The sequence below is a fragment of the Delphinus delphis genome, chromosome 1 (genome assembly GCF_949987515.2).
Source record: "Delphinus delphis chromosome 1, mDelDel1.2, whole genome shotgun sequence".
NCBI lineage: Eukaryota > Metazoa > Chordata > Mammalia > Artiodactyla > Delphinidae > Delphinus > Delphinus delphis.
The window spans coordinates 131,476,397-131,498,817 of NC_082683.1; the positions used below are offsets into that span (position 1 = coordinate 131,476,397).

General features: G+C 40.3%; 1 pseudogene; it reads left to right on the forward strand.

Moving 5' to 3' along the window:
- Positions 1–133: 133 nt before the first annotated feature.
- Positions 134–22,373, forward strand: LOC132428411 (ferritin heavy chain pseudogene; annotated as a pseudogene).
- The last annotated feature ends 48 nt before the right edge of the window (positions 22,374–22,421 follow it).

Genomic DNA, 22,421 nt, shown 5'->3' on the forward strand with positions numbered 1-22,421 from the left:
GAAATCAGTGACTAGTGCTTTGTAAATTGCAAACATTGTAGCAAGTGTCACCAACTGTATGCATTCGACCATGATATCTTGTTTTGAAAAGTTATTTACCAAATTAAGCATAATAATAATGGGAAAACAAATCATGCCTAATCGGACCACAGCTCAGTTAAAATCTCCGTCTAAGGTGAGTCTGATGTGATTTTTAGCACAAAACAAGGAAACCTGGCAGTTAATACCACCAAAAGATGCAATTTATGGTAGGCTTTTTGAAATATTGAAAGTTGATTTCAGATTTTCTTTTGCCATTTTGAGACTCCCTAAGATTCTGGGGGATGTAAATTAGAAACAACTAAACTGTGATTTCAGTATCCTTTACAATGCTATCATTCTATGATTCTCAGAGGGAAAGATCTCAGAGTTAATTCTGTTCTGGGTATTGAAGACTATAGGGGCAACTAGACGGCCTTTCCCTAGGAACAGCTGTCCATGCTGAGGGGACAGAGCCAGGGAAGGGCCTAGATGAAGGCCCAGCAACAATAGCTAGCCATTCACCTGGCAGTGAACCATCGTAAGGCTCAAGTCTGCCTTAGCTGATCACCTTCATGTTCCCAGCTCAGGTTTCTGCTCAGAATAATGATATAAGAATGGGCATGTCAGATTTCCAACAACCACCTTCCTTTCATGAATATTGTGTTATCCAGTCCTTTGTTTAAATTCACTTTTAAGACCCATTTTAGAATGGGTCTTAAACGAAGCCTTACTGACTCCTCGGCAGAAAGAGTTGCCCCCATTTGTGCCCCTAGGATATTTTGTTTGCACTTAAAGCATTGTATTTTAGTAGCTTATATGTATAATTCTCCTCTACTAGCCTATCAACTTCAGCTTTGTATTCCCAGCGAATTCAGCACGTAACACAATTCCTGGCCTATGGTAAGTGCTTGTTAAATTTTTCTTGGCAAACAAATAAAGCAATTGATCTCATTTTTATCTTAATTATTTGCTTAAACTCTGTCCCACTAAAATTTAAGCTCCATGCAAAAGAGGACTATATTCTCAGTGGGCATTCATAATTTTTTTATGAAAGAATGGATGAATAAATGAATATAAAGAATTTGATGAATATTTATTGAACATTTATTACATATAGGCCTGGACTAGGCAAGGAGGAGATAAAGACGTATATAAAACATTGCTTCTACATTCAGAAAGTTTATGGAATAATTGAAGAATTAGAAAAATACATAGAAAGATAAGTAATATTACCAGGGTGCACATGCTTAATGAGTAAAGCAGAGAATCAACGTAGGAACTGAAGCAAGAGCAAGTGCTTAGCGCCAGCCATGCTGAGGGAGGAAAAGTTAGGCCTGAAGAGAAAAGTATGGTTTGGTCAAAGTGTAATTAAAGTCATGAGCCCAGAAAATAAATAAGTAAAAAATGCTTACATCAAGTTCAGATGTCTATTTGATAGGGGTAAAAGAGTTCATTCAGTAAAAATTCATTTGGGGGCCATATTGTAAAGAGCCTTGACTCTACTTTGAAAAATAACCTACAAGCAGTTGGAAATAATGAAGCCATTAAGTGGGGATAAATATATTGAAAGTGGTGTTTTGAAGATTACGTTTTCAGCAGATTAATCTTTGAGAAGAGCTGGGAGATTAGGAGCAAAGAGACTAATTAGGAAAAGATTATAGCAGTCCAAGCATAATTGATGAGATTCTAGATTAGGGTGCAGACAAGGAAAGTAAAGGAGTATTCTGAAAAGCAAAACAAACAAAACCACAAAAGAATCTACAGGATTAAGTTGCTCTCTGTAAAAGAATCTTCGTGATCCTTGAGGGCATGACCCATGTCTGTCTTGTTCATCACTGTCTTTCCCAGTGCTTGGCACAGAGGCCAATAAATTGATTAAGTAAAAATGAGGGAACACGAGGATGAGTGACTCCAATGATGGCTTCACGTATACCAGCATGACAGAATTAGAGGTGGACAGTGGATGGTTTAATTTTGAATGTGTTAAGTGAGCGTGGGATGAAAATACAGTCAAGTAAGCATATCTAGCCAGTGACTGAAAATTCAGGCTAAGGCACAGGAGAAAATTCAGCACGTAACAGAAATAAAACTTTCAGGTTCCTGAGCTCTGTCTCCAGAGATATTGAATCTATGGTTCTGGGCTAGGACCTATGAATATGCATTCTTATCATCACCCAGGTGAACCTGATGCAGGTAACCTTTTGAGAAATACTGTGATTAGTATTGTAGGGAGTATAGGAGAAATAGGTAAAATAGCCTCTTCCTTCCAGTTATCTTATTCAGGGGACAGAAAGTGATATGACCCCAGCTGAGAAGTCTCCTAGGAAAAAATTATCAATGCTTATTTGTATCTCTTTGGAACCTATCTTCAGTAAAATCTGAATTCACAAAAGGAAGCTGAGGGAATGTGATGCAATAGAATTTCCCTTTTATACCAGATAAATGTATAAAGACTATTCTGAAAGTACACAGTCCTTTTTAGTTTCTAATGGCAAGATCTTCTGGGAAAGCAGAAGAGAAAAGAGGAAGAATGGCAAAACACACACACACCCACATACACACACACAGGAAGTCAGCCAATTCAGGAGAGGTAGCTAACAGGAGAAGAGAAGAGAACATTACTGAAAAATAAAAGTAAAAGTGAAATAAAAACTAAGCCCTAATAATTCCAAAGTCTTCTACAAAAACACTTCTGAAGTAAAGTCTCATGTAGTTAAGGATGGATTGGAATTACCAAGAGGATTGAACTTCCCAGACCTGTTTCTAAGGTGTCTTACCTAAATACAATATTTTAGGGAAATATGGCCAGTGGTTTCCATCTTCAACTAACCCTGCCCTTTGGTAACCAATCTCCCAAAAAGATCCTACCTAAAACAGCTAAATTGAGAAGAAAAAGGAGAAAAATATTTTCTGTCCATGTGAATGGAAGGAAAGAAATAGAAGAGTTTATGAAATGCAATAACATAGTAATGCATCCAGCAGAAAATAATCTATAATCCACTGGTAAAATTAAAAGCTCCAATTTATACATCAAAACCAGAGGTAGGTTGTTACCTGTGGAGAGCTAATTTCTTATAATTTGAGGACAACTCTTTTCTGAAAATGTCTACCATGCTGTTTTCAGTGCTGGAATTGCATCATTAGCTTTTATGCCCTTCTAGTCTTTCTGTATAAAATTACAAGCACTTTTTAGAGAAGGTAAACTAACAACATTAATACCTTAGTAAGTCAGTCATCCTATTAAAAGAAGTTAATTTCCTTTTGCAACCCACTGCTAGCAATTTTAGTCAAAGTACTTGTAAAATACGGCCTAAGCCAATCAGAAGTATTGTAACAATGAAGAATTATAGGTAGAGCTGTATGAATGTGAATGCAAGTTACTGAATAGGTTTAGTCAGCTGAAAAAAAACAAAGCAAGATTGGGAAAAGCCAACATTGACTAGAAAAACATAAACTTGTTTTATGTGTGGTGAATGTGTACAGATTTTATGAATATATGGGTAGGTTTAGATCCACTTAAAGATCATAAACCAAAATGAGGTCTAATGCATTCTGCAAAAACAGAACAATTGATGTCATCATGAGGTGGAGACCAGGTAATATTAAAGAGCCAAAGAAAAAACACCTCACACTGAAACTGAAGCATATAACATTGCAGGTCATTTGCCCCTGGGATTTGACCATCCATGCATGTAGTGTCACATACCTAAGAGATCTGGGAACGTATGTATAGCTAGAATCAAGAAAGGTTTAAAACAGTACCTTATCCACTGTAATTTGTATCAAGTCTCTTCCTAGATCATGAGTGATATTTCTTTCTGCCTAGTACCCTGAGTATACTAGGATGTATTTGCTGGCAAATCATACTATGATATCTCCTCCAATACCCACTCCTATCACCCATTGAATTCTGTAAGAAACTGGGAATGCTAAAGTAGCACTGAATTATGAATTTGTGTAAACAGCCTAGAATGAAGGATGAAGAGTATTTGGATATAATAATTAGATTTATATCAGGTTGGAAGAGAAGTTAGTTTGGGAGTCTATTCTTAACCTTTGAAGGTGATGTCAAGTAAAACAAAATATTCCATCTGCCAATATGTTTCCTCTTTTTCCTGAGTTCCTATGGTAATTCTTATATTCTAAATGTGAATACTCAGATATAGCAGGTATTTCTTTTCTCAACACTCATTGAGTCCTCCCACACAGAGCCCTGGGCATCTTCCATTAAACCAGTTCATCAACTGCATTTGCACTTATCAATTTATTGTGAAATAGTAGAAACTGGTATTACCTCATCTTCAGTTTAGAAAAATTAGGTCAAAGCAGTAAAGCTGCTGGCCAAAATCCCAGCACTCCACCCTATGTTCCACAGCTGAGGTTTGCTAAATCTGGGTGATCTCTGATGATAGTTGAACTGATACAAGAGCATGTAATGGTTTTGAGTCAGTTAAACCCAAATCATAAATTAAAATTGAGTATCATATACCATTCTTCATTCTTCCTTTGCTGTGTAATACTACGTAACTCTCAAATGTTTGGTTGGTACCAAGATGTAACCAATGTTGATAATACCTCTGAAGAAGTTACAAGCTGAATTCCATGCTGAAAATCTAATTGAGTACTGGTATCCACTGCAGGACCAATAGCAGTGTATGATTTTTCTATTGCTGCCAAAACAAATTACCACAAATTTAGGAGTTTATAGTAACAGAATTTAGGCTCACTGGTTTCCCTGCCTGCATCTCAGAAGACTGAAATCAAGGTGTCAGCAGGCCTACTTTACTTCTGGAGACTCTAGGGAATATTCTGCCTCCAGGCTCACTCAGGTTGTTGGCAGAATTGAATTCTGTGTGGTCATAGGACTGATGTTGGTTTTTCTTTACTAAGAAAAGCCTGAGCTTCTAGAGGTCACCTGCATTCCTTTGCTCACAGCCCCCTTCCTCCATCACCAGCCCCAGTAAGTGGGTCAAGACCGTCTTACACCGTATCTCTCTGACTGAATCTTCTGCCTTCCTCCTCTACTTTTTAAGGGCTTGTGTGATCACATTGAACCAACCTAAATTAACCTCCCTATCTTTTTTTTTGGGGGGGGTGGGTGCATGCTGGGAGGCTTGTGGGATCTCAGCTCCCCAACCAGATATCAAACTGGGGCCCTTGGCAGTGAAAGCATGGAGTCCTAACCACTGGACAGCCAGGGAATTCCCAACCTCCCTAGCTTAAAGTCAACAAATTCCAGTTGCAAAATCTCTTTTACCTTGTACCATTAACAATTGACAGGTTCCAGGGATTAGGACGTGGACATCTTTCCTGGGGCTTTAATCTGCATACTACATAATCCATAATCTACTGATAAAATTAAAAGTGCACATTAATGTAGTACCTTAATAGTAGGGGAAACTGTTGGCAGGGAGGAGAGATATGGAAGCTGTATGTACTCTCTGCTGAATATGTCTGTAAACCTAAAACTGCTCTAAATAATGAGGTCTAATAATTTTTAAAAACACATGGAAATAAAAATAAATTTCCAGAGGTTTGAGTATTAGATACGGGATAATTGAAGGGCAAAAAGAGACAAAGAAATGTTAGAAGAAAACTTCCCAGACCAGAATAAAAACTTTACAGTGAGATCAAATGACCCAAAAAGTGCCAAGCAAAAATATGAAAAAAATGTTTTTGCCAATGAGATTTCAGATCATCAGAGATAAAAAGGAAATACTAAATTATTTTCAATATAGAGGAAGATAACTATTACTTAAGAGTAATGAGAATCAGGGACTTCCCTGGAGGTCCAGTAGTTAAGACTCTGCACTTCCATTGCAGGGGGCACAGGTTCACTCCCAGGCAAGATCCCACATGCCGCACGATGTGGCCAAAAATTTACAAATACAGAATTAAAAAAAAGAATAATGAGAATCAGATTGACACTGCATGTTGTTATGGTCTGAATGCCTGTGTGCCCACCCACAAATTCATATGTTGAAATCCTAACCTCCAGTGTGACAGTATTAAGAGGTGGGCCCTTTGGGAAATGATCAGGAGGTCATGAGGGTAGAGCCCACATGAATGGGATTAGTGCTAGGGGCTAATTAGATTAGGGATAGGGGCTTCCCTGGTGGCTCAGTGGTTAAGAACCCGCCTGCCAATGCAGGGGACATGGGTTCGAGCCCTGGTCCAAGAAGATACCACATGCCGCAGAGCAACTAAGCCTGGGCACCACAACTACTGAGCCTGCACTCTAGAGCCCGTGAGCCACAACTACTGAGCCCAAGTGCCACAACTACTGAAGCCCGCACGCCTAGAGCCCGTGCTCCACAACAAGAAGAAGCCACCACAATGAGAAGCCCACGCACCACAACAAAGAGTAGCCCCTGCTCGCTGCAACTAGAGAAAGCCCGTGCACAGCAACGAAGACCCAACACAGCCAAAAATAAAAACAAATAAAAATAAAAAAAGAAGAAGAGATAGAGGAGCTTGCTGCCTCTCTCTCTCCCTGCTCTCTGCCACGTGAAAATACAAGGAGAAGACAACCATCTACAAACCGGGAACTGGGCTCCTATCAAACACCAAATCTGCCAGCTCCTTTATCTTGGATTCCCAGTCTGCAGAAATGTGAAAGATAGATGTTTGTTGTTTAAACCATCCACTCGATGGAAATTTGTTATGGCAGCCCAAGCTAAGACAGATGTCTTAGAAGCTACACGCTAATAGAAAACTATGCCTTCAAAGTTCTGAAAGAAGTCTATGTTGAGCCTGAAGTTTTTAAACCAGTTAAATTATCAGTCAAGTGTGAGGGCAAAATAAAAATATTTTCACACATCAAAGTATATGAAATGCTTACCACGTATTGTAGATACTGATGGTGCCCAACCCAGATTCTGTTTACCTGGCACCCAGCTGCTGAGTGTTGGCTGCTAATGGCTGACAGCTGCCTTCTCTGGAGGATTGCCATTGTGGATACTGGAGCTGGGAGCAAGGGCTCTGGAAAATTGTTCTTCTGTGTATTGGAATGTTAACCTTACTAACCTGCTCCTATCCCTCTACCACCCCGCCCACACTGGCAGCCAATGGCCAATGATTGACACGAGGGTAAATGAAAATCCATCCTCCTTGGGACCAACTTTGCAGTGTAGTTGGTGCTCCCAGGCTCCCTGGAGGACTAGACTGAAAGTAGTCTCCAGTTGAGACCTCAGTCTTGCCTAGTTTTCTTCCCCTACCCTATCCTGCTTCCTTCACTCCTGTTCTTCTGAGAGCAAACCCTCATTAAATCACTTTCATAAGAATTCCCATCTCAGGCTCTGCTTCTAGGGAACACAATCTCATGCTCTACACATTCTGGGAAAAAAAAAAAAAAAAGATTGCTTAAGAATGAACTCCAATTTACACACTCAGGGAACTTCTTCTTCTGAACAGTATGGGGTAACGTGAACCAAATTTGTCCTTCCACATGAAACAACTAAAAAGGGCATGCTAAATGAAACAATGCTTTTAGATATTAGATATCAGGTAGTACAGAACAGTGATCCCTGAGAAAGGGGAAGAAAGTGAGGTGAGCCCTACAACTGCCCCAGCTTACTGCCTGAAGAACAGCTCCAGGCCACACTACAGGGAGGGGGACCCAGGTCTCAGATAAGGAAAGAGAAGTGGGAGTCTGAGAAGTGGCTGAGAATCCAGTTTTCAGGGCAGAGTTGCAGAGAGGAAAGGGCTGTACAAAGAGAGAGCTCCAACAATCTGAAGAGTTTCTTCCTCAAGTCTTCAGCTCAATACTGATTAGGACAAGCATGTGAGGAAACTGCCTGAGGATAGTTAGGGAAAGAACCACCCAAAGTAGCAGGGGGACAACTCCCAAAGCTCACACAGAATGAGGAAGAGTCATTGAAATGTGAAAGTTTATTGCAGCAACTAGTGCAAATTACCCTAGCTAATAATTCACAAAAATTTCAATATGCTTTTCAAATTCTTAGCAAGCACTGAAAAAAAAGGAAGATATATAAATATTAGACAGAGACAGTGCTAATATTATTCAATAAATCATGCTGGGGAAATTGTCTGTTTAAAAGGATTATAAATGAAGTCCTTCACACCATGCAAAATATATATATATATATATATATTCAACATAAATTGAAGTTTAAATATAAAATAATTATCAAATAATAGCTAATATTTTTGATATATCATTACTGAGCCTAATATAACCTTTTTCATAACTTGTGATATCAGGGTACTGTGACATTTAGGTCACAGTGAATGGGGTTCAGGCTTTAGAGCAAGACTGCCTGTATTTGCATCATTCCCCACCTTCATCTCTCACCCTCTTTTAGTATTTAAACCTGAGATCACATCCTTTATCCTTTTTCGTTTTTTTACAGTGTAATTTCTTTTTAACATCTTTATTGGAGTATAATTCCTTTACAATGGTATGTTAGTTTCTGTTTTATAACAAAGTGAATCAGCTATACATATACATATATCACCATATCTCCTCCCTCTTGAGTCTCCTTCCCACCCTCCCTATCCCACCCCTCTAGGTGGTCACAGAGCACCAAGCTGATCTCCCTGTGCTATGTGGTGGCTTCCCACTAGGTATCTATTTTACATTTGGTAGTATATATATGTCTATGCAACTCTCTCACTTTGTCTCAGCCTACCCTTCCCCCTTCCTGTTTCCTCAAGTCCATTCTCTATGTCTGCATCTTTATTCCTGTCCTGCCCCTAGGTTCTTCATAAGCATTTTTTGTCTTTAGATTCTATATATATGTGTTAGCATATGGTATTTGTTCTTCTCTTTCTGACTTACTTCACTCTGTATGACAGACTCTAGGTCCACCCACCTCACTACAAATAACTCAATTTCGTTTCTTTTTATGGCTGAGTAATATTCCATTGTATATATGTGCCACATCTTCTTTATCCATTCATCTGTCGATGGACACTTAGGTTGCTTCCATGTCCTGGCTATTGTAAATAGAGCTGCAGTGAACATTGTGGTACATGACTCTTTTGGAATAATGGTTTTCTCAGGGTATATGCCCAGTAGTGGGATTACTGGGTCGTATGGTAGTTCTACTTTTAGTTTTTTAAGGAACCTCCATACTGTTCTCCATAGTGGCTGTATCAATTTATATTCCCATCAACAGTTCAGAAAGGTTCCCTTTTCTCCACACCCTCTCCAGCATTTATTGTTTGTAGATTTTCTGATGATGGCCATTCTGACCAGTGTGAGATGATATCTCATTGTAGTTTTGATTTGCATTTCTCTAATGATTAGTGATGTTGAGCATTCTTTCATGTGTTTGTTGGCAGTCTGTATATCTTCTTTGGAGAAGTGTCTATTTAGGTCTTCTGCCCATTTTTGGATTGGGTTATTTGTTTTTTTTTTATATTGAGCTGCATGAGCTGCTTGTAAATTTTGGAGATTAATCCTTTGTCAGTTGCTTCATTTGCAAATATTTTCTCCCATTCTGAGGGTTGTCTTTTCGTCTTGTTTATGGTTTCCTTTGCTGTGCAAAAGCTTTTAAATTTCATTAGGTCCCATTTGTTTATTTTTATTTCCATTTGTCTAGGAGGTAGGTCTAAAAGGATCTTGATGTAATGTATATCACAGAGTGTTCTGCCTATGTTTGCCTCTGAGAGTTTTATAGTGTCTGGCCTTACATTTAGGTCTTTAATCCATTTAGAGTTTATTTTTGTGTATGGTGTTAGGGAGTGTTCTAATTTCATTCTTTTACATGTAGCTGTCCAGTTTTCCCAGCACCACTTATTGAAGAGGCTACCTTTTCTCCATTGTATATTCTTGCCTCCTTTGTCATAAATTAGGTGACCATATGTGTGTGGGTTTATCTCTGGGCTTTCTATCCTGTTCCATTGATCTATATTTCTGTTTTTGTGCCAGTGCCATACTGTCTTGATTACTGTAGATTTGTGGTCTATTTTGAAGTCAGGGAGCCTGATTCCTCCAATTCCAGTTTTCTTTCTCAAGATTGCTTTGGCTATTCGGGGTCTTTTGTCTTTCCATACGAATTGTAAAATTTTTTGTTCTAATTCTGTGAAGAATGCCATTGGAAGTTTGATAGGGATTACATTGAATCTGTAGATTGCTTTGGGTAGTATAGTCATTTTCACAATGTTGATTCTTCCAATCCAAGGACATGGTGTATTTCTCCATCTGTTTATGTCATCTTTGATTTCTTTCATGAGTGTTTTATAGTTTTCTGAGTACAAGTCTTTTAACTCCTTAGGTAGGTTTATTCCTAGGTATTTTATTCTTTTTGTTGTAGTGGTGAATGGTATTGTTTCCTTAATTTCTCTCTCTGATCTTTCATTGTTGGTGTATAGGAATGCCAGAGATTTCTGTGCATTAATTTTGTATCCTGCTACTTTACCAAATTAATTGATTAGCTTAAGTAGTTTTCTGGTAGCGTGTTTAGGATTCTCTATGTATAGTATCATGTCATGTGCAAACAGTGACAGTTTTACTTCTTCTTTTCTGATTTGGATTCCTTTTATTTCTTTTTCTTCTGTGATTGCTGTGGCTAAAACTTCCAAAACTATGTTGAATAATAGTGGTGAGAGTGGGCAACCTTGTCTTTTTCCTGATCTTAGTGGAAATGGTTTCGGTTTTTCACCACTGAGAACGATGTTGGCTGTGGGTTTGTTATATATGGCCTTTATTATGTTGAGGTAAGTTCCTAAAATGGGTGTTGAATTTTGTCGAAAGCTTTTCCTGCATCTATTAAGATGATCATATGGTTTTTATCCTTCAGTTTGTTAATATACATCCTTTTTTCTTATCTCTTTCATTTACCAATCTATGTACCTTTTCAATCTGAGTTATTTTATTTTTCCTTAATTCTGGAAAATTGATCATTGCATATTTCATCACATACTTCCTCCTTTTTCTTTCCTTCTAAGATTTCGATTAATTGAAATTTCAGTTAAGTACTTTATTTCTATCCTCTCTACCTCTTACATATATATATATATGTATATAATTTTATACTTATATTCTCTCTGTTTATTTTTTACCTTCTAGTAGAGTTTCTCTATCTTATCTCACTAATGTGTTTTATGGCTACATCCATCTGCTATTATCCTATCAATTATTATACTTTTCCTACCAAATATTTTCACTTGGTTCCTTTTTTATAACTTTTGGTTCCTGAGACAGATATGATTAGTAAATAACATCCAATCATAAATTAATTACTCATTTGTAGGAGGTTCAGTGGGTCAGTCTTTCTCTATTCTTCAGTAATTATATACATTCATTCAGCAAGCATTTGTTGGACACTTACCATGTATCAACCACTATACTGAGTTCTGGAGATAGAGTACTTACACAAGGTTCCTTCCTCATGTGTTTTATGTGTTAGTAAAAAAATAAGTTAACATTTAAATCAGATAAGTTCTGTGAAACAAAGTTGACTGAGGGAAATGCTATTTTTCTTAAGTTGGTCAAAACCATCTCTGAGACTAATGTTTGGGCAGAGATCTGAAATAAAAGAGGAAGTGGGCCAAGGGAACAGCAGGGGAGGATCATTCTAGGCAGGGATTATCAGAGCATGTGTAAAGGCCCTGAGCAGGGGAAATGCTTAGTATTTGAAACTCAAAAGCCAGTATGCTGGAGCAGCATGTTAGGGGGAGAGAGAAAGTAAGAGAAAGAGAGAGAAGAAATGAGGTCAGAAAGGTAATATTAGAGGCTAAATTATATTCCTCCCCGCTCCAATTTGTATGTTGAAGCCCTAATCCCTCATCCCTCAAAATATGATATTTGGAGATAGGGTCTTTAAAGAGATGATTAAGTTAAAATGAGGCCATTAGGGTGGGCCCTAATCCAATATGACTGGTGTCCTTATAAGAAGAGAAAATGCGGACACACAGAGATACCAGGGGCATGTACATTGGAAAGACCACGTGAGGACACAACAAGAAGGCAGCCATCTACAAGCCAAAGAGGGAGGCCTCAAGAGAAACCAACCCTGCTGATGCCTTGATCACAGGCTTCTAGCCTCCAGAACTGTGAGACAATAAATGTATGTCTTTTAAGCCACCCAGTCTGTGGTATTTTGTTATAGCAGCCCTAGTGAACTAATAGGTGGCCAGGAGCCATTTTTAATAGTAAACTGTTAAAATTTGAATAGAGATTTTATTCATAGAAACTGTGCAAAATTATATGTTCCATTTGTTTTAATGGTGTACTTGGTGGGACTTTCCAGAGAATGATATTGTATTAAGACTCACAGTTTATTTCCATTTTTTTCCCATGAGAAAAGAATGCATAATCAATGATGTGGTGGGAACTCCCTGGTGGTCCAGTGCTTAGGACTCCACGTTTTCACTGCCGAGGGCATGGGTTCAGTCCCTGGTCAGGGAACTAAGATCCCGTAAGCGGGTGACATGTGTGGATCTGTGCCCTTTCTCCTTTTCGGTCCATGAGACTGGGTCCATGGGAGAGAGAGCCAAAACTCAAAATTCCAGCAAATTTAACACATAATCCAGACTTAAATCAGTGAATCACATTCTTAGTGCCTCCCCCACCCTTCCCAGCAGAGTTATTGGTTCAGGAATGGACAAATTACTCAAGAAAGAGGAGCTTTTCCTGGGACATGTAGGAAGGAGAGCTTGCTCCTTTCTCTTTGGATCTGAAGCCAAAGAAGTCATAGCTGTTGCCACCATGTTGGTACCATCTTGCTACCATGTGGAACCCAAGAATGAGATCAACATAGACGAAAGCAAAATTAATAAACGGAGAGAAATGAAATTCTAACCAGTCGTTTCAGCCCTGAATCATGCCATACCTGATATCAGCACTAACCCAAAGTATTTAGTTACACAGGCAATAAATTTCTTACTGCTCTCATTGCACTTAACATTATAATCGTCAGTACCTTTCAACTAGACTGTCAGATTCTTTTTTTTTTAAATTTCTGCATCTCTTTTGTTTCCTGAAAGCACATTCCCAGAAAGTATAAATGAATATAAATGTATTTACATCTTTATTATATTTTGCCAAGTTACCACTTTTTAATACTGTACTCTGAAGGGGAGAAGTCACCATAAAGTAGGCAAACTTAGACAATCAGAGAAAACATGATATAAAAGAGACAACACTTCTCATGACAAGAGAAAATAATTCGATCCCCTCCTCAGTTCTACTACCCACTAGCTGTTTGAACATGGGAAGGCCATTTAAATTTTCTGGTTCTCTATTGATTCATATGTAAAATTATAGGAACTCTCTGTCAACAAAGCTCCAGAAAAATATAATTTATGACATAAAAATAACAGTTTTAGTTTGACCAATCATCCATTCTGATTGCTTAGAGTGATGAAGAAACAAAAATTTTTTTAAATCAATTTCTCGTCAGTGGTTTTGGCAATGTGGTATCATAATTAGTGACTTCGGTAAATTAAGTATACTAACAATGGTCATAGCATATTACAACTCAGAAAGTAAATTTGAAATAAAACACTGAGTGAAATAAATAATGATTGGGACTTCCCTGGTTGTGCAGTGGTTAAGAATCCGCCTGCCAATGTAGGGGACACCGGTTCAATCCCTGGTCCAGGAAGATCCCACATGCTGCAGAGCAGCTAAGCCCATGTGCCACAACTAATGAAGCTTGTGTGCCACACCTACTGAAGCCCGCATGCCTAGAGCCCGTGCTCCACAACAAGAGAAGCCACCACAATGAGAAGCCTGCACACCACAATGAAGAGTAGCCCCTGATTGCCGCAGATAGAGAAAGCCCGCACACAGCAATGAAGACCCAATGCAGCCAAAAAAATTAATTAATTAAAAAAAATAATGCTTGGGACAGCATTGGCTTTAATGAGACAAAAGCCCATTGATCTTCCCCATTTCTATCTCTCTCCAGATCCATGAAAAGTTTGAATTACTCTGACTCGGATGTTTATGATAGAGATCAGAATTTATAGACTTTCCTACACAAAATAAATGGTAATTTAAAACTTGGATCTCTTGGACATGGATAAAATTTTGTATACATTATGTATTTAAAATTTAGACTGTCAGATTCTTGATTGCAATGACTATGTCTTTTCTGGTCTATTCCCAGCATCTGGCAAAGTGTGTGGTATATAGAGGACAAGGTTCATATATTTTTTACTAAATAGATATTGAATTAAGATGCTCCCATATTTTCAAGATACCTTAAAGACTTATCCAACTTCCTTTGTGATTTTGAGTTTTTACAATATCATGAAGATATTTTCTAGTCTAGTGTGAATGCATGACTCAAAGAACTAATATCCTCTTAGTATCATGATTCCGTATTTTTGGTGGGTGATATATTTGATACACTTCCAAACACCCCCATAGCAACTGAAGTTTCAAAAATACACTCAAAAGTCATATTTTCATCCTTGTCAGTTTATATACTATATATCATCTCAGATCAGAAGCCCCAGTTGCGATCTCTTTTGGAAGTCCTTGTTTGCCTTCCTCCTACTTGGGAAGGAATACAGTCTCCAGACTGTTGTTATTCATTTGTTCATTCATCCATTTGTTCATTCTTTCATTCATGTGTTCAGTCAATGTATCATCAGTCTACTGCTGCATAACAAATACCCACAAACTTAGAGGCTTAAAACAATACCACTAACAGTCACTTGAGTCCGTAACTTTACAAGCTGACAATTTCTACTGAGCTCCACTGGGAAGTTCTTCAGGTCTCACTTGGAGTCCCTCCTGTGTCTTGCTGGATTGGCTGGAGGCTGGATGGTATATGATGACCTCAGCTGGAACAGCAGCAATCTGCTCTACTCTATGTGGTGTCTCATTATTTTATCCTGAGTATTAACTCAAGGTTAACCATAAAACATAAAACCCTATGTTTGGGATGTCACAGAGTAGGCAATACCAAGAGAAATCATTGATGAGACTGGAATAAAAATCAAATCTGGATTTAGTGAAGTTGAGACTGTATTCGAAAGGATTATTGCAAGTGAGGGAAATGAACTATTGCAAATTGAGGAGGGAGGTTATTGCCACAGGGAGTGTAAGGAACGGCACGAAAAATGGAGGAGAGCTTAAACAAGCTTTATTTGGGAACGCTCCCGGTCGAGGTTCACTGGTCCGAGAGAAAGGGGCCAGAGAAGTCCCGCCCGGGTGTGGGCGCGAACAAAATTTATAGGGGTGGACGCAGGGGAGGTGCTTGCTGTGTGAAGCAGCCCCTTTTTGGTAATCTCTCGGGTGTTGTGGCAATGTCAGGTGTCGGTTGCATCAGCCTCAGAGCTGTTGGTTCCGCCCCTCGGGGAGCGGGAAGACTGGGACCGAGTGGTGTGGCAATGTCAGGTGTCGGTTGCATCAGCCACTTTGGCGGGGTTTCCGTCTGGCTCCCTGGGCCCTTCCCCGGACCTGCTGGCCTTACAGGGAGAAAGAATGCTTTCACCATAAGGTCTGTAAGCAACTCCAGAGTTAGGCAAAACGAGAAGAGTAAACAAAGCTAGAAAGAACTAGGTGTGGGGAACAGGATGTGTGTGAATGCGTGGCACATTCAGGTAGTAGACCAGGGAATATTTTATTTTACCTGAGGCCAGTTTATTCTCAGGAGAGGATGTATACTGGCTTAGGTTGAGGGTGAGCCAAAGTGTAGGGGCCTGGAGTAAGGAGACAGATTAACAGGAGGAAACATAATGATTTTAATTATATACTTATGGGGCTTCAAAGAGGAAAAGTCAATTCTTGGTTAGTTGAGAAGTGAAAGTGTTTGGTAAATAAAGGTTGCCCTGCTGTGCAGATAAGTCTCTCAAGTGAAAAAATTATCTCTAGAAATAGGCCTCTTCCTGGTGTATGCTCCATTTCTAACGTAGATTTCCTTTATAAATGTAGATGTCTCTTACAAAAGGGTATTTCTACTCTGTTTTCAGAGCTTCTCCTATATCTACAGTTTCTTAAAAATAATCAGTTCACATTAATCCTTATGCCAAAGAGGCATATTTTGGTATGACATATTCTGCTACCCTTCAAAATGTTACCTTGTTTTTATTATAATAAACCTCAGAAAGTCCTATTGTTGTCGAACACAAGTTCAAGAGTCCAACACACAGTGAGGCCAAACAAATGTCAGAGTTTGGAGCAGAGAATAGTTTATTGTAAAGGCCAAGCAAAGAGAGCAGGTGGCTTATGCTCAAAAGACTTGAACTCCCCAGTGGATCTCAGAGAAGAGGTTTTTTTTTTTTACTATAAATTTCTTTATTTTTTATTCTACTTTTTAAATTTTTGGCTGCATTGGGTCTTCATTGCTGCACACGGGCTTTCTCCAGTTGTGGTGAGCAGGGGCTACTCTTCGTTGTGGTGCGCAGGCTTCTCATTGCAGTGGCTTCTCTTGTTGGGGAGGATGGGCTCTAGGTGCGTGGGCTTCAGTAGTTGTGGCATGTGGGCTCAGTAGTTGTGGCTCACAGGCTTATTTGCTCTGCGGCATGTGGGGTCTTCCCGGACCAGGGCTAGAACCCATGTCCCCTGCATTGGCAGGCAGATTCTTAACCACTGCACCACCAGGGAAGTCCCCAGAGAAGGGTTTTTAAAGGCAAAATTTGGGGTGAGGGCTACAGGGTGTCTGACTTTCTTCTGACTGGTAGGTAACAGGGTGGTGTTCCAGAAATCTTGTGCTCAGCCTGCAGTTACCAACCTTCACCTGGGTGGAGGGCTTAGTTCCTATAGAAGAACTCAAAGATCTATTGTTATGTATATCCCTTGAGGAGGAGCCAGGACTCTGCTTTATTTCTCCATTATTGTTTCTTGACTGCTTTTCCTTTGTTTCTGCATTCCCTCCATAATTAGTAATTGTTTGAATCTGACCTTTGGAACTCAGGGAAGCTCTAGGAGGCTGAAGCCTTTTTCCTATAAGCAAGAAAACAGGGAACATGGAAAGGCTTTTTTACTCAGGAGGGTCCCACAGGGGCCTGCTCTGTTTCACTATCTTTTAGGAATGGATAAGTATAATAGAGCCTGGGGAGAAAGTGATCCCTCATTCTGGTAAGAGAAAGCCTTGCATGTCAGTGAGGACATGATTTTTTTATACTTTCCAATGGAAACAGGCAGGAAAGCCAACTTCCCACAACTTACACTAAGTTAACTGGAGAATTTTGGGTTGTTAGGAGGGAATAATTTATAAATGTGGACATCCTGATGGCAGTAGGCAGAAAGAGAGTGAACTGAGACATTCTATTAATATCAAAGGAATCTGTGTAGGTGTCTATGGTACTGCTGTGGCAATGACGTATTAAGGACTTAAAGGACTGCCAACTTAGGAAGTAGGGGCTATTGTGTGAGTTAAGAGAAATCCAGGGCCTTTGTCACAGCTTGCTGAGAAGACTGGGGCCCACTTGTCTTGGCCCCAGCTTAGGAGCAATTGTTCCATGCCAAGAGAGGCAAGCTGAGAGGGTCTCAGGCTGCTGGTTCCCCCGCAACGTCACTGAGCACTCAGTTTTTACAGCAGGGGTGTCGCTCAGAGAGAAACTTGCCATTGTTCCCAACTCCAGCTTCAGAGCTTGGGCTCAGAAATTTTTCCTGGGGAGAGAAGTGGGCCATAAAACAGATAGCTCCTGATCTTTTCCCAAAGGAAATGACTTCATTTGTAGCAGAGTTTGGAGAGTTCAAGTCTACGGGCCTGAACAGTAGAGGCTGTGATGAGAGGAAGTTGGATAGAGACCCGTGCATTTAATAAGGATACAGACCAGACTGTAGGCTGGCTGGTTTAGGAGGACTGAGGAACAGGATAGCTGGGAGGACTCCTTTTGGAGTCAGAAAAATATATAGAACATTGCCTTCAGAAACTATTTCTTTAAAGGAGTTACAGTTTGATGGGATTAGTTTATCGAGCAATTTATGCCCCCAGGACATTGATGAAAATAACTAAATAAATAAAGCAGCTAACGGGTGATTAGTGGAGTTGGACATCTGGGTGTGGTCAGGGAAAGAGAGGAAGGGAACAAGTTCATCCCAGAGTGACTGTGGGCATATCCAAAACTGTCACGCCTTAAGGAGCAATATGAGAAGTTTAACACTGTGTATATGTGTGTTTATGTGTGCGTGTATGCACATGAGTTGGCAGGGAGACTAGACTTCACTAAAATAATCCAGCCAATCACGAAACAAATTGAGTGGGGAGGCACTTGCTAGACTAGTGTTGCTGCTAGCAATCTGGGCCAGCACAGTGGCTGAACTTAATGTCCCTTCCAAATGTGGAAAAGTTTGGATGAAAATAAATGACAAATGAGAGAAGGAGAAATAATAGCTGAGAGTAAAGGAGTGTATAAGTGGGTTATGCAGTGAGAGAAATCCAACCTCAAGAGAGGCTCAGAGAACGAGAATAATATTATTTCTTAGCAGAATTATACCAGATGCCCAGACGGGCAAAGCTATGTTTGCCAAGACCACCCCTGCTTTTGATCCTGCAAAGTCAGATGGCAGCCTGCAAACCTGAGTCTGGGAGACGTTCTGGTCATAGGATATATTTGACGAGCAGGATCAATGTTACTGACTAAATCAAGCCCTAATAATGTTCCAGTATCTTTGACTATTTTTCAGGCTCCATCTATCAATACTATAAAAGATATCATTTGGGAAGGGATTTCTGAGAACTGCTTCCTACTGGAATTTCAGACCCTGTGGTGGATGGCTCCCAGCAGACTGATTACCGTGTAGCTATAAACCTTGATGAGCAGATGCTTAGAAAGGTCCCTGGTTATAATAGACAGAATACAATGGCAGCCTGCCCAACATGCCACAGTGTGGTGTGCTATGCACAAACACAATCGTCCTGGTTTTTGTGGATTGGAAAGCTATAAGCAGAATGGGGAAAAACAATGGGTTCCTACTGGGATTAAAGCAGTGGGCATCATGTGGTGGATCTGGGTCCCCTGGGGAACAGTCCCACTCAGACAGGAAGGCTGTGGGAGGACTTATGACATACTCAAACTAAATTACAGCTGGCTTTGACCGACCAACCCTATTATGGGGTGCCCGATATTTTTGGGTACAAAATATGTATCCTAACTGCACCCAGGCTGTTAATAGGCAATAGCAACAACGTGCATGGTGGATTAAACAACAATGGCCCACAAGTCAGAAAAGGGGAGATAGATGCCAGTCTAGGTATTCTGGGACAAGCAGAGTTTGCTTTTAATGAGGAGCAGCATTCAGAGAAAGAAGATTTATTCACTAGAATAGACATATTAGAGGGAGTTCTCTTCCAGGCAGAAGGTAAAGGATAAGAAGCAGCTTGGAGAGATAAAGAAGCACCAGCAAACTGCATCAGGCCGACTCCACAAGTAATGCTTGGTAATGCTAGAACCCAGGGTTGGGAAAGGGCCTGCACCCTGAACTGACAGGTCCTCTTGACTATTTTAATATGGATAGAGGCTGAAGTGGCCAGGAAACAATGGTCCTCTATCCTAGTCCCTGGGCCTCAAGGGGGTACACCTGTGGAAATCTTAAGGCCTGCGAGCTTATGGAAGTTCTCTGTGGGCACGGCACTTGTAACTTACACCAATGTATAATGACTGTGCTTGCCCCCAGAATAAGTTGAAATAAAACATATCCTGCAGTATAGTTAGCAGGGATAGGAACTATTCTAAATACTGCTCGTATCCTCCCCTTGGGAGGAAGATGGGCTCTGCTATATTTATACACAATGAAAACCAGTCTCAGTACAAGCCTACGAGATGGGGAGGGTGATTGACTTTTCCCTCCAATTAACTTGAATTAACCCAGATAAAACTAAGCCATGGCCAGCTGTAATGATATCTGTCTTTTCGTAATAATTTCTGCTATGTGGGCAAGGGTAGATCTTGTTGGGTGCACAAAGCATACATCTCTGTAATCCTTACCGATTTGTTCTGTAAGGAAGCTGAATTGCACTGACCATATGGCAGTGTGGTATTGTTGGAAAGATGTAACTGCCTCATGTCAGTGTGTCCTATGATACTGATACTCATGATCAAATGTATTGCGAGATTAAGTTAAAGCCTCCTCGGGATGTAATACCTAAGGAGGAACTAGATCTAGCTAACCATAAGCTGATTTCTGTGCTAAATAGTTCTGCACACATTTATCATAAGGTATAAATAGCAATAGCTCAAGGGAAAAAAATAATCAAACTAGTGCAAGAATATGAAATATGAAGATGTTTATAATGGCTTTAGAGGATGAATTAGTTGAATTAGTTGTTTCTTTAAATTAGTTGAATTAGTTGTTTCCTTAAATCTGTCCCTACCTCACACTGGCTTCTTCAAATGTTAGGCATATTTGTACTGGTTCCGTTAAAAATAAACAACAGGTCTGAAACGGAGTCACTTGTGTTCAAGCCCATATCAGCAAACCAAGCCTTAATACCTAACCTAACTGCAGTTACAACCTCCCGCAGAAGTGTAACCTTTAATGAGTCAACCTGGAATTACCTGGTTAGCGCTGGGTATTCGGCCAACAGGCCCTTCCGTTCCCATTAGGAGAGTGGCCTTACCTAAAACAATGCATTCTTTGCTAATAATTTCCTTTTTCCTGCTCCCTCTCTGCCTTAAAAAAACTGAAAACCTTTCCTTTTCTGCAGCTAGATGAAGCTCCTTCTGTTTGCTAGGTTGGATGGTGCCCATTTCATGAGTCATTTAATGAAGCCAACTGGATCTTCAAATTTCCTCATTTGAATTTTTGTTATTTAACAGTAAGTACTATTGCAAGAACTGTTCTATAATATAAACGTTACACCAAATGTAAGTGCTTTGATAGGTATGATCATTTTGCTGTAAGGGACCTGTGTTCAAAAACTAGGGGGTGGCCCGTGATACTGAGATATAATAAGAAATATATATTTTGGTGCTTGTCTGTGATTCCTGCCTCTCAGCTCTAAAAACTTGTATTTTCCGAAGTGATTAGAGCAGTGGGGGCATCTTTTGTTTTATTTGGTTTTTGCCTTTGATTCCTGCAATGGTTTTACAGTGATAAAGGTAAAGTGGGTGCATTTTGTTATTCATAACAAACCCTTTCAAACACACCTGAGTTTATGTGCATGAGGAAATTTTTGGAAAGCCTCCGGATAAGGATGGGGGCGGGTTGCCAGGGGAACCAACTAGGGTAATTAGAGGGTTGAAAAGCAGGTTGGTGAACAAGAACACATCCATGTGTTAGGAGGGTGGCATACCACAAACTCCATGGGGACAGCAGCTCCTGAACTTGGAACCCTTTGGGACCTTGCCCTACATGTTTCTCCATCTGGCTGTTCATTTGTATCCTTTAACATCCTTTGTAATAAATTGGTCATCTAGTAAGTAATCTGGTTTCCTGAGTTCGTGAGGTGCTCTAGCAAATTAATCAAACCTGAGGAGGTTGTGGAACCCTCTGATTTATAGCCACTCAGTCCTTCAGAAGTACAGCTAATATGCTGGACTTGGTAAGTAGTATCTAAAGTGAGGTGGGGAAGGAGGGGGGCAGTCTTGTGAGACTGTGTCCTTAACCTGTGGAATCTGTCGTTGACTCCGGGTAGATACAAAACTGAATTAAATTGTAGGACACCCAGCTGGCCTTGCACAATTGCTTGCTGTGGGGAAACTCCCAAATACGGCGACTAAAAGTGAAATAGTACTGAAAGTACACAAGTATTCAGTGAGTAGTGAGTAAAGAAGACTTTTATATACATAAACAAAAAACAATTCACAGTCTTCGCTGGAGAGTCGCCTCGATTTCCTGCTTCAACAGTGCTTGGAGGGAGCCCGCCTTCTCACTGCCTCAAGGTCCTTCACGTCCGCTCCAGCCCCGGAGCCTCATCTCCTCAGCTGCCTGCAGAGAGGACCGCGGCCCCCTCGCAGGTGCGCCAGAGCTGCCATTTGGACTCGGAGGCCGCCATCACCCGCCAGATCAACCTGGAGCTCTATGCCACCTGTCCACGTCAGACTACCTTGACAGCGATGATGTGGCTTTGAAGAACTCTGCCAAATACTTTCTTCACCAATCTCCTGAGGAGAGGGAACATGCAGAGAAACTGATGAAGCTGCAGAACCAGAGAGGTGGCGGAATCTTCCTTCAGGATATCAAGAAACCAGACTGTGAAGACTGGGAGAATGGGCTGAATGCAATGGAATGTGCGCTACACTTGGAAAAAAATGTAAATCAGTCACTACTGGAACTGCACAAAATGGCCACTGACAAAAATGACCCCCATTTGTGTGACTTTACTGAGACTCATTACCTGAGTGAGTAGGTGAAATCCATTAAAGAATTGAGTAACCATGTAACCAACTTGCGAAGGATGGGGGCCTTCCCGAATCTGGCATGGCAGAGTTATCTCTTTGAAAAGCACACCCTGGGAAACAGTGACAACAACGAGAGCTAAGCTTTAGGCTGGCTTCCTGTAGCCATGGGTGACTTCCCAGGTCACCAA